Genomic DNA, 16,003 nt, shown 5'->3' on the forward strand with positions numbered 1-16,003 from the left:
CACTCCACTGCACTGGCTTCAGGTCAGGTTTAGGTTTCAGTTTAAAATCTTGGATGGCTTCACCTTGTAAGCTTTGGTTAGTAAATGCATTTTTCTTACTTTTGCTACATGACATGAAATATTGCTCCTGCTTTGCGGCACCTGCACCGCATGTCTGCGCACATAATAACACATAAACGAGCTACGTATTTGCACGCAACGTCTTTTGCATGTGCCTAAATGATCATATCTACACACACAAATTTATTTTGAGATATTTTTTGAAACAGAAGCACAACCATGTGTGCACACACAGACAATAAGACACGATGCACGTCCCCGTCGCACACATGAGCACGCGCAAACGGAGCTTGGCACCATGCCCGGGTTATATCATGCTAATTAGAGTCAGACTCTACCAGCAATCCACAGCATTAACCCTGGCCTGAAGTGAGAGTGAAATACACACATTTGCAGAGCCTCACACACAATTCAAGAAGAGTGAGACAAAGCCCTGGCATGCAAACTTACTTCCGAGCATCTGCCATAAAAATTAACCCAGTTTTGTGTTCAGTGATGGGGGGAAGTTAAACAAGGAAATGGCATCTTTGGGAGCTGACAGATATAAAAGTAATGGGATGTGAACACAGGTGGAAGCGTGAGGTTGTCTGAGGTAACACGGGAAACGAGGATACAGTGAAGGCAGGGACGGTGCGAAGGAAAGCGCAGGAGTCAAAGGATGTTGGAGGATTGGAAGGAAGCACCGAGTTGTGCGTTCAGTCTTAAGGCCAAGAGAAGTCTGCTACACTTTTCAGTCAACTGTCAGTGAGGTGAGCTCTACGGATTATCCAGAGTGACGGTGATATTGTTTGTGCGAAGGTGTGTGACTGTTTATTCCAAAGCTCCAAGAGCCAAAAACAATCCTCCGTTTGTGTACATCATGCAAGAATGGAGACAAATAGGAAATTTTAAAAAAAAAGTAAACAAATGAAAATATACAGTTAGGCATCACTAATGAAAAGCGGAAAAGTTTATTGTGTATATATATATATATATATATATATATATATATATATATATATATATATATATATATATATATATATATATATATATATATATATATATATATATATATATATATATATATATATATATATATATATAGCAGCTGGATAGCGTAGTGGTTAGACTACACGCCTTTGGAACAGAGGATCGCAAGTTCGATTCCTGCCTGGGGCGTCTGTATCCAGTAAGGGTCCTAAGGCTAGACCCCCTATGCTAAGCAAGCCTACCACAGACATGAGCGAGACAGATAAATATGAAGGCATGCCGGCTCGGACGTCGCCCGGATCAACAAGGTCCGCGTCAGGTGTTGAGGAACCAGGGCACCCTGACGAAAAGTGGGCTACTGGAACAAGAAGGCATGCAAAGGTGTACTCTCAGTGGCAAGGGAACAATAAGAGAACAGCACCACCAAGGCTGGAGACGGAGCAATACTGGAAGAGCATATGGGAGAAGGATGCAACCCATAACGGCAATGCTCAGTGGCTAGAGGATCTGAGGGCAGACCACAGCGACCTCCCTGAACAGGGTCCAGTAACCATCACAGTGGCAGATATCCAAGAAAGGGTCTCCAGTATGAAGAGTTGGACAGCACCAGGGCCCGACATGGTGCACGCCTACTGGCTGAAGAAGCTAACTGCACTCCACGAGCGTCTGGCAGCACAAATGAACCAGCTGCTAGTTAACGAGAGACACCCGGAATGGCTAACTGAAGGCCGGACGGTCCTGATCCCCAAGGACCCCAAGAAGGGACCGGTCCCCTCCAACTACCGACCAATAACCTGCCTCAGTACTACATGGAAGCTCCTGTCAGGCATCATATCGGCTAAGATGAACAGGCACATGGGTCAATACATGAGCGGGACACAGAAAGGGATTGGCAAGAATACCAGAGGCGCAAAACACCAGCTACTGGTAGACAGAACAATCAGCCGAGACTGCAAGACCAGACTGACCAACCTGTGCACTGCCTGGATTGATTACAAGAAGGCCTATGACTCAATGCCCCACAGCTGGATACTGGAATGCCTAGAATTGTACAAGATCAATGGGACCCTAAGAGCCTTCATCAGGAACTCAATGGGGATGTGGCGTACAACACTAGAGGCCAACTCCAAGCCCATAGCACAAGTCACCATCAAGTGCGGGATCTACCAAGGAGATGCTCTGTCCCCACTGCTGTTCTGCATAGGCCTGAACCCCCTCAGTGAGATCATTAACAAGACTGGCTACGGATACCGACTACGGAACGGAGCAGTTGTCAGCCACCTCCTGTACATGGATGACATCAAGCTGTATGCCAAGAGTGAACGAGACATCGATTCACTGATCCACACTACCAGGCTATACAGCAATGACATTGGAATGTCGTTCGGACTGGAGAAGTGTAGTCGGATGATAACAAAGAGAGGGAAGGTAGTCAGAACTGAGGGGATTGAACTACCAGAAGGCAACATTGCAGACATAGAGGACAGTTACAAGTACTTGGGGATCCCGCAGGCGAATGGGAACCATGAAGAGGCCGCTAGAAAAGCTGCAACCACCAAGTACCTGCAGAGGGTCAGGCAAGTCCTGAGGAGTCAGCTGAATGGTAAGAACAAGATCCGGGCCATCAACACGTACGCCCTGCCCGTGATCAGGTACCCTGCTGGGGTAATAGGCTGGCCAAAGGAGGAGATAGAAGCCACTGACATAAAGACAAGAAAGCTCCTTACCATGCATGGAGGGTTTCACCCCAAGTCCAGCACCCTGAGGCTGTACGCTAAGCGGAAGGAAGGGGGCCGGGGACTGGTGAGTGTCAGCACCACAGTCCAGGATGAGACAAGGAACATCCAAGAATACATTGGGAAGATGGCCCCAAACGACCGAGTGCTCAGTGAATACCTCAGGCAGCAGAAACCCAAGAAAGAGGAGGGAGACGAGGAACCATCATGGAAGGACAGGCCCCTGCACGGTATGTACCACCGGCAGATAGAGGAGGTGGCTGATATCCAGAAATCCTACCAGTGGCTGGACAAAGCTGGACTGAAAGACAGCACAGAGGCACTAATCATGGCAGCACAAGAACAAGCTCTGAGCACAAGATCCATAGAGGCTGGGGTCTATCACACCAGGCAAGACCCCAGGTGCAGGCTGTGTAAAGATGCCCCAGAGACAATCCAGCACATAACAGCAGGGTGCAAGATGCTAGCAGGCAAGGCATACATGGAACGCCATAACCAAGTGGCCGGCATAGTGTACAGGAACATCTGTGCGGAGTATAACCTGGAAGTCCCGAGGTCAAAATGGGAGATGCCCCCAAGGGTGGTGGAGAATGACCGAGCTAAGATCCTGTGGGACTTCCAGATACAGACGGACAAAATGGTGGTGGCTAACCAACCGGACATAGTGGTGGTAGACAAACAGAAGAAGACGGCCGTAGTGATCGATGTAGCGGTTCCGAATGACAGCAATATCAGGAAGAAGGAACACGAGAAGCTGGAGAAATACCAAGGGCTCAGAGAAGAGCTCGAGAGGATGTGGAGGGTGAAGGTAACGGTGGTCCCCGTGGTAATCGGAGCACTAGGTGCGGTGACTCCCAAGATAGGCGAGTGGCTCCAGCAGATCCCGGGAACAACATCGGAGATCTCTGTCCAGAAGAGCGCAGTCCTGGGAACAGCTAAGATACTGCGCAGGACCCTCAAGCTCCCAGGCCTCTGGTAGAGGACCCGAGCTTGAAGGATAAACCGCCCGCAGGGGCGTGCTGGGTGTTTTTTTTTTTAATATATATTTATACAGTATATATATATATATATATATATATATATATATATATATATATATATATATATATATGAGGTGAAGTGAAACTATAAACAAGTTGCTAGAGTTGACATTTCTGTCAGCAACTGGGGCAGAGCAACCTTGTCTGGCCAAATGACACCATCTGGCAGGAAGCTGGGACAACATCAACCAGGGAGTGTGTGTGTGTGTGTGTGTGTGTGTGTGTGTGTGTGTGTACTGAAAATGGTGCTATGTATGCAAGAGTAGCTGTAGACCAGGAGGAGAGAAAGCTATAGAGTTTAGGTAAAGTACATCTGTGTGTGTGTCTGTTGAGCAGAAAGTGAAGCTGTGTGTCTGGTCAGATGGGTTTCATGCAGCAGTAGCGGGACATCCACCTAAAATCAAAACAACAAAAACCTGTAATGTGTTCCGCATCGAGCTCTGAAAGGGAAACTAATTCATCAAAACGGATCTCAAAAGAAACGTAAACTCAGGATTTCACTTCCGAAAACTAAACAAAAAAATCCACCCCTGTATTATTACTGTACGTGTTTACTGCAGAGTAAGGCTGTAAAAGATTTTTGCCTCCATCTCATGACACATCGTCCTCAGTGACAGCAGCGTTCCCTCAGAGAGTAAATGTCAGAGTGACATTGAGTGAGCATCAACCCGGTCTGGGCCGTGTGTGTGTGTGTGTGTGTGTGTGTGTGTGTGTGTGTGTGTGTGTGTGTGTGTGTGTGTGTGTGTGTGTGTGTGTGTGTGTGCGCGCGACCTACTCCGAGTGTCCCCTGGGACTGGAGCTGGCTGACTGTTCCCAAGCTGTCACCAGACATTGACTCAGGCACCTATACACTCACCATCGACACATCGACTCGATCCATCCATCACATTCAAAAACACACTCGGAGAAACTCTGAGTTCCACGCCGAATCTAACGATTTCAGCTTCACACTGAAAGCGTTACTTTTCAGATCTCTCCCTTTTTGTTACACCTGGAATTGGATTTGTTTTCAGGAAGTATTTCCCTATCGAACTCTCTATCAGGATACATTTCGTCCTGTTAAGGCTTCAATGATTTCGCTGGCAGCACCGTGCATTCAGGCCACAGCATCGCTGCTGTTTTTCTGTCTGCAGTGCTGAATGATTTCAGGATATGAGAGATGAACCGGCTTCTAACTGGACCACGGGCCCCTTTCTGCCTCCTACATGTGACCACCAATTCTGAGAGTAACTCAGACTTACTTTATGCAGATTGCTTGTTGGATTGTGTGGGGATTTAAAGTGCTTGAAACAACTTCATTCTGTCCATTTTGTCAAACGGTGTCTAAAAGGAAAAAGTGCACCCGACCCTCTTACCGGTCGTATCAAACTGCCTTCTCTGAAAAAGCATTTCTCATTGAAAACTGACAGTTTCAGAAATGTTGAGAGCCTGTTAGAAACAAAAAAGTTGCAGGTGGAGGGAACGTCATGCGCTGTTAGGACAACAAAATGCTTTAATGCTTAAAAAGAGGTCAGAACAACTAACAGTGCGCCCAGCATGCTTTTGAGAAGAGGTGCTACTGGACAGGAAAAGCAGGAAGAAGAAGCAGATGTGGTCATTTACCCCTGATGACAAAATGATTATTTTGTGGTGGACTGAAGATTTGCTCAAAATCGTAAAATAAATAAACAAATATTCAGTGTAATATAAAATAATAGGCTGCACATCTGATTCGTTCGCAGGGGTTGAGGTGGTGATGCACAGTTTTCAGCTTGTATTTGTTTTACTGGCTCCACAAACAGCTCCGGTTAGTCTGAGCGGTCACATCACACATTGTATATAAGCCTGTCAAACTTAGCAGCCACTTAGCCGATGAGAGCAAAAAGTTATAACTGTATTAATAATCACGCGGTAAAAAGTACAAAGGAGAAGCCGGAGCCAAATGCTTCCAAAGTTTAAGCTTTATTCTAAACTCTCATCAAGATGATTTATCTTAATTAAACTAAAATCATAAATATCACTCAGAGTTTTGGGTAGTTTGTCACTCGAAAGGCTTGAAAGTTATACACATTCAAATGAAAGTGCAGGAGCAAAACAAGACCAGGGAAGCTTTCACTTAACACCGATTGTTTGTTTCCAGGCTTCAGAGCAGACCGAACCTTCCCGTCATTTGAAAGACACAGCTGCTGTCAAAGAATAACATCAAACTAATGCCTAAAAATTCAAAATTGTACAAAGATTACACATATAAAACACCATCCTGTCAACAGGAAAGTCTCAAATACTAGCCTCACTATCAAATGCATTGGATTTTCCCTGGGAAAACTATTTGTTCCAAAGCTACATGCTAACTTCTTTCTTAGGATTTTCAGTGAAGTACAACATATTTTATTCTTTGGATGAAAGTTTCTCACCTTTGTCAAAGGTGCGTGGAGAAGAATGTAAAGTTTGAAGAGGGGAAACAGGGCGCAGACCACGGCACCACCAAAATTATTGGGACTGTGTGCAATGAACTTGTGATCCTGTTGCCTTTGAAATGGTTGCTTTGAAGATGGGACCAGGTCTGCAACTACTCACAGTCACTTACTGTCATCGAGGATACTTTGGATAAAAAGCAGGATGAGGTGGAGTCAGTCTACGAGCGAATGGGGTCAAGATGGCAGTTACATGCAATCTGCTCGTAGTAATATGGCAAAAAACTGCAAATCTGTAGCCAGTGTTGGGGAGTAACGGAATACATGTATCGCCGTTATGTATTTAAAATACAAAATATGAATAGCTGTATTCCGTTACAGTTACCGTTTAAAAAGGTGGTATTCAGAATACAGTTACTTTGCTGAAATAAATGGATTACTCGGCGGTATTTTCCTGTTTCATATGTTCGGCTGTGTCCTCTCTATTTTTGGTTTCCATGCCCCAAACAAAACACGCATTAAGAGGCTCCAATGTCTGTGTCTCAATCTCGCGGCCAATGTCACCCCTACTTGCGGTTCGCATAATGATGTGAAGAAATATTTTTTAAAAAATTATTCACAAAAATGATTTAATATGAAGGCAATAGGCAGAGTGTTACAGGCGTAGCCCTAAAGAATGTAGCTTCATGGGCCGTGCTGCAGGGAGAATGGACTGCCGTACCCGTTATGTGTTTGTGAGCGAGGGAGGGAGAAAAAGGAGAGTGGAAAAGTACGAGCTGTCACCGACCAGAAGCGTATGGAAGCCCGTTTCCGCCACTAAAAACAAACAAACAAAAAAATTAACCATAACTCGAAATTTCGAGTTATTTTCTTGATATTTCGAGTTACTTTAACTCAAAATTTTGAGTTAGCTCTGCCAGTCAGTAATCTACGTGAATGTGGTCACTTTCTTGTTACCCGGAAGCATATGGCGCAGAGTAACGCCCACTCAAAACCAGATCGCGACAAATTGCCGCCCTCGCGAGTACATTTGCTGATAGTAACGCCGTGTGATTCAGCTAATAACACAAGGACTTCACCTTTTTTGAAGCCACGCTGAAAATACTCAGCAATCTGTGCATTCATGACTGGATGTAATACCGGTAGCTTAGCTGTAGCATTTGTACCTGAGGGCTTCAGCTTCCGGGTAACAAGGAAATGACGTCATCCACGTAGACTACTGATTGGCAGTGCTAACTCGAAATTTCAACTTATTAACTCAAAAATACGTCGAAATTTTGAGTTAATAAGTTGAAATTTCGAGTTATGGATCCTTTTTTTTGTGGTGGAAACGGGCTTCCATAGAAGCGGACTCTGGAAGCATGTAAATATAATAATAACCACTGCAACCAAAAAAAGTGCCTGGCGAGCCCAGTTGTAAGTACGCTCTTAAGACTCGACTGTACGCTGTGTTCGTGTTTTCCTCCGAAACAATAAGTTCCGTTGGAGCAGCCTTTCAACGCCTCTCTCTGTCTCTCGCTAGCAAAGTTGACCCACACAACAAAGTAAAGCTAGTTTTCGGCTACGAGCCCGACATGAACCTGACGTATTAGCCAGAGGCCCCTTTACTACGGTTCGGAGCCGCGGTCCTGTTTTATATACGCGTGAAACTGTTTTCTATACGAGATCGCTGCAAAACGTGCAGCCTTACCTAATGTCCACCTACTGTTACTCATTTATATTAAGATTTAAACATCTAGTCGGTATTGGTATGGCGAGTAACCTTCAGTAAAAGTAACAATTCACACAGCAATAGTACATTCATGTAGTTGTAAAAAGCATGATAATATAATAGGTAATCCAAAGTATTCCGTTACGTTACTCTCATTGAGTAATGTAACGGAATACGTTACATGCCCCAAAATGTATTTTGTATCTGTAATCTGTAGTGGAATACATTTTAAAAAATAACCTTCCCATCACTGTCTGTAGCAATCTAAATTCACACAACCTCACTGAAATTCCTCCACAAATAGTGACGTAGTTTGCTTGCTTACTTTAATATATCAAAGTAACCAGAATACAACCAGTGTTTCGGCTCGTTTCATTCACAGAATATGTTACAGACAAACAAAAATCAATAAACACAACAACCATTCATACATGTGCAAGGATACAAAACAGCCATTCGCATACCTACAGTTCCATGGAAGCTCCACTGTGGTTTAAAGCCAGTCAATCTCCTGCCCAGTAGAAAACCAGTAGAAAACCTGGGTGGGGTCTTTTTTGGCTCTTAAACAAGAAGGATGTAAGTGAGGGCTGCTGATTAAGCTTTTCCTCTGATGTCACGCACATCCACTACAAGGGACACTTTAAAAGATAAATAAAAATAGAATGAATACATGAATAAATGGCAATGTTTAGCCATGCAGATGCAATTATAGTCTTTTGTATTCAAAATAAAGAAGTACTGTACACAACGCTGCTGGGTGTTTATTTATAGCACCGCTTCAAGGTCTATTCTTTCATCTTTTTTTAAATTTGCGATAATGCTAGTCCTCACTCCACGTTTTTTGTAGTTTTTGTACGATAAATTGTTAAAGTGTTAGCACTGAGAGCAGGTCCAAACGGGGGACACATGGTTTAATTTAAATAAACCGTACAAACGGGGCTAATCTCCCCCAAAACTTGGCGTATCCTTTTCAAAAGTGTATTTTGCAGCCTAATCCCAGGCCTCCCGCTCTCACTCGGATCTGTGTCAGTGTTGTTAAAACTCTGCAGACAGCACTGTACAAATATAGCTGAGTAACTAGGCCTACTGCAAATAGAACAGAACTGAATTTAATCAAATCAACACAGCATGCTCTATGTTCCAACATTCACCCTCTGGCAGCAACCCTCCTCCTGTTTCCTCTTCCTCTCTCGCTCTCTGTCTGACTCAGTTTCTCTCTCTCACACAGACAGCGAAACACACATATGGAAAGTCTCCCTTTACCACATTACCTTATTACTGCACTTACTCCAAAATGGTCACCTTTTCAATTTGTGTCTCTCTGGATATAACTGTTTAATGTAACTGCTCCACTGTATGTGCCAAAACACACAGACGGCACACACTTTTTACCCACATTCGGATACAGACTCCGTCCTCTGCTCCACATAATATATCACCGCTCCCATCAGGTGGGCTAACACAGCCCATGAGTCATCGCGTTAATCATTCTCACTGACCAGTTTTCTGCAGGCTGCAATTATTGGATGATAAATGCCATTTGGTGGTATTGTCAGAAAATTTAGACGACGGGGGCATTAAGTTGAAAACAGAGCAGTAAATGCGACTCTGATGGCTGGCCTGCGTCTCTGCAGCGACGGGATAGTTTGTAATGGTTTGTGACAGGCTTGCGACAGTGGTAGCATCTATGTGTGTGCATCTACCGCCTCAATTACGCAGCAGTCAGTCAATCGGACGACCAACCAGCCAGCCAGCCAGGGAGGCAGGCAGGCAGCCGGCCGGGTCCAGACAGGGTGAAGCAGCAGGCTGGTAAGCAGAATGAACCACAGTGGCAGTGCAAACAGACCACAGCCAGACCACATCACAGCCACACAGCATCCTGCCATTTACAGAGCTGCATATGGCTGTGTGCAGGGAGGGAGAGGAAGGAGGAGGGAAGGAAAAGCAGCAAAGAAAAAGACAGAAAGTCATATAAAAAAAACACAAAGGAAGAAGAGTGATGGCAGGAAGGACAGGTGTGATGGCAGTGTCAAAGGATGAAGGAAGAAAAGTGGAGCAGGAAGGGCAGGAGTAAGAGTCAGGGAGGAAGGACAACAGGAGGAGAGTTAGCAAGAGGAATGAAGTGCTGTTAAGAAGGCAGGAACAGACTGTCAGGGGAGGAAAAACGGAGCAGAAACACAGAGATGAAGGAAGAAGACATTTATAGGGACTAAGAAGCCAGTTTGAGCAATTTTTCCGTCCTCATCCTGTCTGCGTAAAGCCCGCTATATTTACCGACAGCCGAGCAACGTCACCATGGAGAAACAATTTCCCTTAATAACCACCTGCATGCAATCCTTAACGTTATATTGCACAGGTAACCTGAGATAGCGAGCTACAGGAGCGTGTTACCTGGCAGCACACTGACGCTCCCTTTCAGATTCACTCTCACATTCAAAGAGACAAAGATGCTGAAAAATCAAAAATGAGTGGTTTAAATGAGCCTTTCACCGTCACTCATCGCTGTGGATCTGCAGCCAGTTAAATTCCAAGGTGAGAATGTAACTGGATACATTTGTTTCCTTCCTGATGCAACTACAAAGGGATTTTTGTGCCTCCTCCTGGGATCAAACCAGGGATCTTTCACTTTTTAAGACAAATGTAACTATTTTAATTATTTTGTCAAAGAAATGCAATTTAATCCATTTGGTTTCTTTTTGATTACTCTTACATCAAATGTTTTAAAGCATGCAATAAAGCAGAAAGGATATCTAGAGGCGGCAGATGTTTCCTTAAGTAGAGATCACGCATTACTTTGCACAGTTTGTTGGAGCCTTTCTCAGATGTCAGGAGGAAAGTAGTGTGGAATTTCCAGCACTGAAAGGCGTTCTTTGTTTGATGATAACACGTGGTCGACTGGCTGCAGGCACGGCAAATTCAAACTAGAGAAGCGATCGTATTTGATGTTTAAAATGTGAGCACAATTTACCAAATGAATGGGCTCTAAGTGAATGGACTAAAGAGAGCTCCAACATTCCTACACTCGTGGCGTTACCTCATATTTGCTTTGGTGACACATGTTGCCCTGAGATGGAAGAGGAAGAAGGATGCCCCCTCCTCCCAGACCTTCACAGATTTTCTTTTAAAAAAAACTCCAACTTTATGACAGGAATTTCAGGTCCCAAATATCTTTATATTTTCTTACATAAATAAATAAATAAATAAATACCACATTAAAATTTTTAGATATAATATTGACATAAACTTTCTCTGAGGACCCAAGTGCAGACTCTCAGGCAGGCAACATTTAACGAAGAGCGAGCCATTTATTCTTCTGAATGTGGTACAAAAGTAAAAGTCCACAAGTGAACCGAAAACAACGACTGCTGGAACATAACAGGAGAAAACTAGAAAACATCCCAGGGCTCGGATTCAGTGAGGAAGAAGAGCAGATGCTGTGATGATGAGATAACAATAGATACACAGAGGGGTCATTTAGCAGAGCGTACAGAGCTGGGGAGAGTAATACACAGGTGAACCAAATCACAGCAGACGAGACAAAGGATGGGAACTAAAAGCAAAACACCAGGACCACAAAGACTCAAAGTACAACAGGTAGTGATAACTAAATGGGGACGGCACAGACACACCAAGGAACTCAATATAAGAGACTTGTAACAGGGGGGAGGAACATCAAACTTACAGTGAGAGGAGGAATACAATAAGTAATACAAGCATTACACAATGCTGGGATCTCGTATAATAACTATAAAATTAAAACGTCCAAATAGTCAAACGCAGGGTAAACAATTCCAGGACCACGACACTGTCATTGTGTTAACTTGAACTGCACTCCTGAAACTAATGACAACAGAGATCTAAAATTTTGCATAATTCCCATTAAAACTACCTCTGGAGTCTTTGAATCTATGACTGGGTTAGGGAGGGTAAACATGGTGGAATGACCCACAGCTGGTTTTATTGTTGTGGCTGATCGGTTTACTGCCATGGGATCATTAATATTTACACAAAGATTTACAACAGTCCGCTGAATTAGTGAACTTAAAAATTCCAAGAGTCCAAATGACCAAAAGATAAACAGCGACCTCGGTACAATCTCGTTTCTAGCGTGGATAAATCCTGTGTGGACTGACTTCACTGGTTTTCTAAGTATTGGGATGTTGGCTGGCACAGGTGACAGCGGGAAACACTTCCATCACCGAGGAATCAGCATTCGAGCAATTGAGCAAACCTAATATTTCACAGGCTGACAACCGTGTATTTTTAAGTCATACACAAGATCTAAATGGCTGCCAAAGGCCAGATCTGAAAGGGGACAAAAACACTAAAAAAACAAATAAGTTGGCCACGTGAAAAAAGTCTGCAACCTTGATCTCTGTGCAGCGGTGCTGCAGACGAGTCGCATGCATTTTTAATACAAACAACAAAAGAAAAGAAAGAAGAAGAAAAATAGAAAATCAGGTAAATTAGAATTAGGAAGCACGTGTTGCCAGGAATATATTTGTGAAGCACACAAAGGTGCAGAGAGGATCTAACATTAGCATTACTGTGTTTAGGAGACTAACTAGAGGAAGGCAATTATCTTGTCAGTGGCTCTCGCTGCAGTGCTTCCATCTAAGGGATAAACGCAGTAAGAAACAGAGAGAGGGGGGAAATAAATGGTAAAAGAATAGAATAAACAGAGAATACAAGAGGCACAAAACAAAAACCTCTGACAGTAACTAATAGAAGAGAGAAATCGAAGAAGAAAAGCCAAACTGGGAGAAAGATGGTGTTTTTCTCAGGTAGAAAAAGAGAAAGAAGCAGAGCAGGTTTCATGGTGCAAGGAGGAAGCCAGACCGCTATTGTAGCGAGTTAGCCTGAGGTGTTTTCATACTTGAGCTAGCACTGATGGATGGAGGTCGTAAGCGGATGAATTAGTGATGAGGATCAGGATGAAAGTGCTTTCCAGAAACAACAGGCCTGACCAGACAGAGCCGGGACACATGGGACAGGTAGGCCCAGGGTGTGAGGCCGGAGTGATAGACGGGACGGGCTGGCCATGAACCCACGAACTGTCAACACGTATCACACATGCCAGCCGAGCTTCAGTGCAATCTGCAGACCTGTCAGTGTGAGTGTTATCTCATTTTAGTTTTCGTAGTCTTGTTTTTTTTCCTTTTCTTTTCTCATCCGCTCAAAGATTTTCCTCCAAAGTTCACAGCTCAATGCTGGCATTTTAGCAACAATTAACAGTAAATCAAACAAGCTGAGAAATTAGCCAGGCTTTGATGAACTAGATGCACTTGGAGCGTAACAGCACTCCCTTGAAGATAAAAGCAGAAAAGGTGGAAAAGCAAGGAAGCCAAAAAACAGGTAAGACAAAACGGAGGTCAAACAAAGAAAAAGAAAAAAGAAAACCTCTGCATGAGAGTTTCAGGAGGGATGTAATTTATTCATAACACCAAAGACCAAACAGAGCTTATATGAAACATATATTAGTAAAGTTAAGAAAATGTTGTAACGTTAAAGCCACAGTCGTCAAAACCTGTGTTTTATTAAACATGCGTGCGCTTGTGCTGATTTTCTAGTCTGCGTAAACAGGTTTATTCACCTCATCTGCATAGATTTGTATCCATATGATAAATACGGTCTTTTTCCTTGTTCTCCATTATGATCAAAACAGCATAACGTCTTCTGTTTATATCTAAAACGAATGGAACTAAACTTCCTCTCAAACCTCCCGGCAGGCACTCGGGAGACATGCAAATAAGGAAACTTATGTTGGCCTAATATCTGCAAACATTACAAAAGAAGAGTTGGGAAGGCAGAAATATTTGTGATTACACTTGGCCTTCTCTGCAACAAGGAGCTTACTTCAAAAAATAAAACACTTTGAAATGAAATGACAAAAATATACAAACATATATGACTAATTTATGCTGTATACAATAACGTAGAATTATGGCATGTATGTTGCCTTATATGGAGTAGCAGACGTGCATTTTAAACCCCTTTACAGTATGTAATAAGTACAGTAACATTGTAACAGTATAATATTTAAGGCTCCTGTGAGTCTCAGCCTAAACCGCAAACAAACAGCCAAAGGAAACATGTGAAGTCCGATGTTTGTTTTAGCACATAAATAAATGTAAGATCAGGAATAATTCTGGATCCTGATTGGTTGCATTAACTTTTAGTAACTGTGAAAACAATTTAATCAGACGCCTATAAGCAAACACACAGCGCTGTGCCAAGCCCTCATCACCCATTATAATCAGGGAGCGTACGACTCATCCGGCCTGCTCTCATTCCCAGAGCATCGATTAATGCAGTTTCATCAAACTCACTTAAAGTGTCCCATTCATGCCTTTGACGTGTCTCTGCTACCATGTGATCACATAAGGATGCTCGCAAGGGATTCAAAGTTAAAATAAGTGCATGGAGTAGGCATCCTTCGATGTGCAGTGTTAATGCAGAAGAGTTTAAACTGACTCTGACAAATTGCTCCAGGCTTTCATTTCAACTAGCTTCAATTACTGAAATGCTCTATTTGCAGGACAATTACAGGTACGCTGACATTTGACCACATCACCCCAGCACTGAAGTCACTTCACTGGTTCCCAGGGAACTATAGAAGTACCTCAATGGTTTGGTTCCTCAGTACATTTCTGACTTGCTCACTGTTTACAAGCCTAGAATCTGATCTAAGTGTGCTGAAGGTGCTTTCAGTTACTGCTGACCTGAGGTCAAATACACCTGTGCATTCAAAAAGAGACTCAACACAGATTTACACTTAATAGCTTTGATGTTTCATTTTGCTGTTTTCACTGCCTCAACGTACTGAAATCCTACACAGGTTTACATATAATGAAATGTGCCATTGCTGCTGTGGAGGAGCAACTTAAAACCAAAATAAAATGATGGAGGAAGTGAAAACAAAGGTCCGAATGGGATGCAAACTGCTGCCACTCCAACCCACTAATGTGGTTTTTGATGCAGCATCCAGTGCTGCCGTGGCCGGTGCATCGAGGACCAGAGGACACCTTGTGAGTGACGTGGATGCATCAGAGGCTTTGACTGAATGGCAGCATTTGTTGCAGTAAGATGGGAGCGTGCCGAGTTTGTTTAAATGTCACAGATATCCTGAATACATAAATCTCTACGGTGCACAGAATCAGTCCACTTCAAACCACTGAACCTGATCATAACCACTCTGAGCACTTCCACTGAGATGAAGTGCATTCACAGGTGGAAACGTGGCACCAGGACCTTCATCATTCTGAAACGTTTCACAACGTCTGCACAGTAGCCCCAATTTTCCCAAGCTACTTATGTACACAACGTAAATGTATGAATCTATTTACACGCAGAGTTTGTGAATGCACAGTAGTCTGCGTGCAGAGTAAGTGTTGTTCTGTTAAAACTGTGAGAAATGCAGACAGACAAAGGCTCGAAGCAAATATAAAAACAGAAGGAGAGCGAGTTGCTGACAAATATGGAAGGCAGAAAAAAGATGGGAAGACAGAAGGTAGAGGAAGAGAAAAAGAAGACCTGGTTTCTCCTCTGGCAGCCAGGAGACAAAGAGGAGGAGGAGCAGCGTGGCAGGCTGCAAATAGAGCTGGAGAGAGGGAGAGAGGGAGAGAGGGAGAGGGCACTTGCTAAATGAATTTGGCTTTCAGCGATGGGGAGTCTACTCCACTGCTGCGCCAGTAATGTGTGTGCCTGTGTGTGTGTGTGTGTGTGTGTGTGTGTAGGCACATGTGCTTGTATGTTCATATCCTCATATAAACACATGTATGACTGCCAGCAATGGTTTCTGTGTGTGTGTGTGCCTCTGCATGGCTGTCTCTGTGCATCTTAATACGCAAATTGTTCTGCAGATTTGTGTGCAAAAAACTTCCGTGTGCGTGTTTGTGCATATCTTTTGGACAGGCGGCTAAATAATGTTCCTAAACTATGGTGTGTCGGAAAAAAACGAGGAGTGTGTGTGTGTGTGTGCACGTTCTACACACACACTGTCACTGGGATTGGAAGTGACAGGCAGGAAGTATCAGAGGCAGCTGGGTAACAGCCCACTAACCACACAGGGGAGGGCTCCACTCTGAACAA

The sequence above is a fragment of the Astatotilapia calliptera genome, chromosome 23, assembly GCF_964374335.1.
Source record: "Astatotilapia calliptera chromosome 23, fAstCal68.1, whole genome shotgun sequence".
Taxonomy (NCBI): domain Eukaryota; kingdom Metazoa; phylum Chordata; class Actinopteri; order Cichliformes; family Cichlidae; genus Astatotilapia; species Astatotilapia calliptera.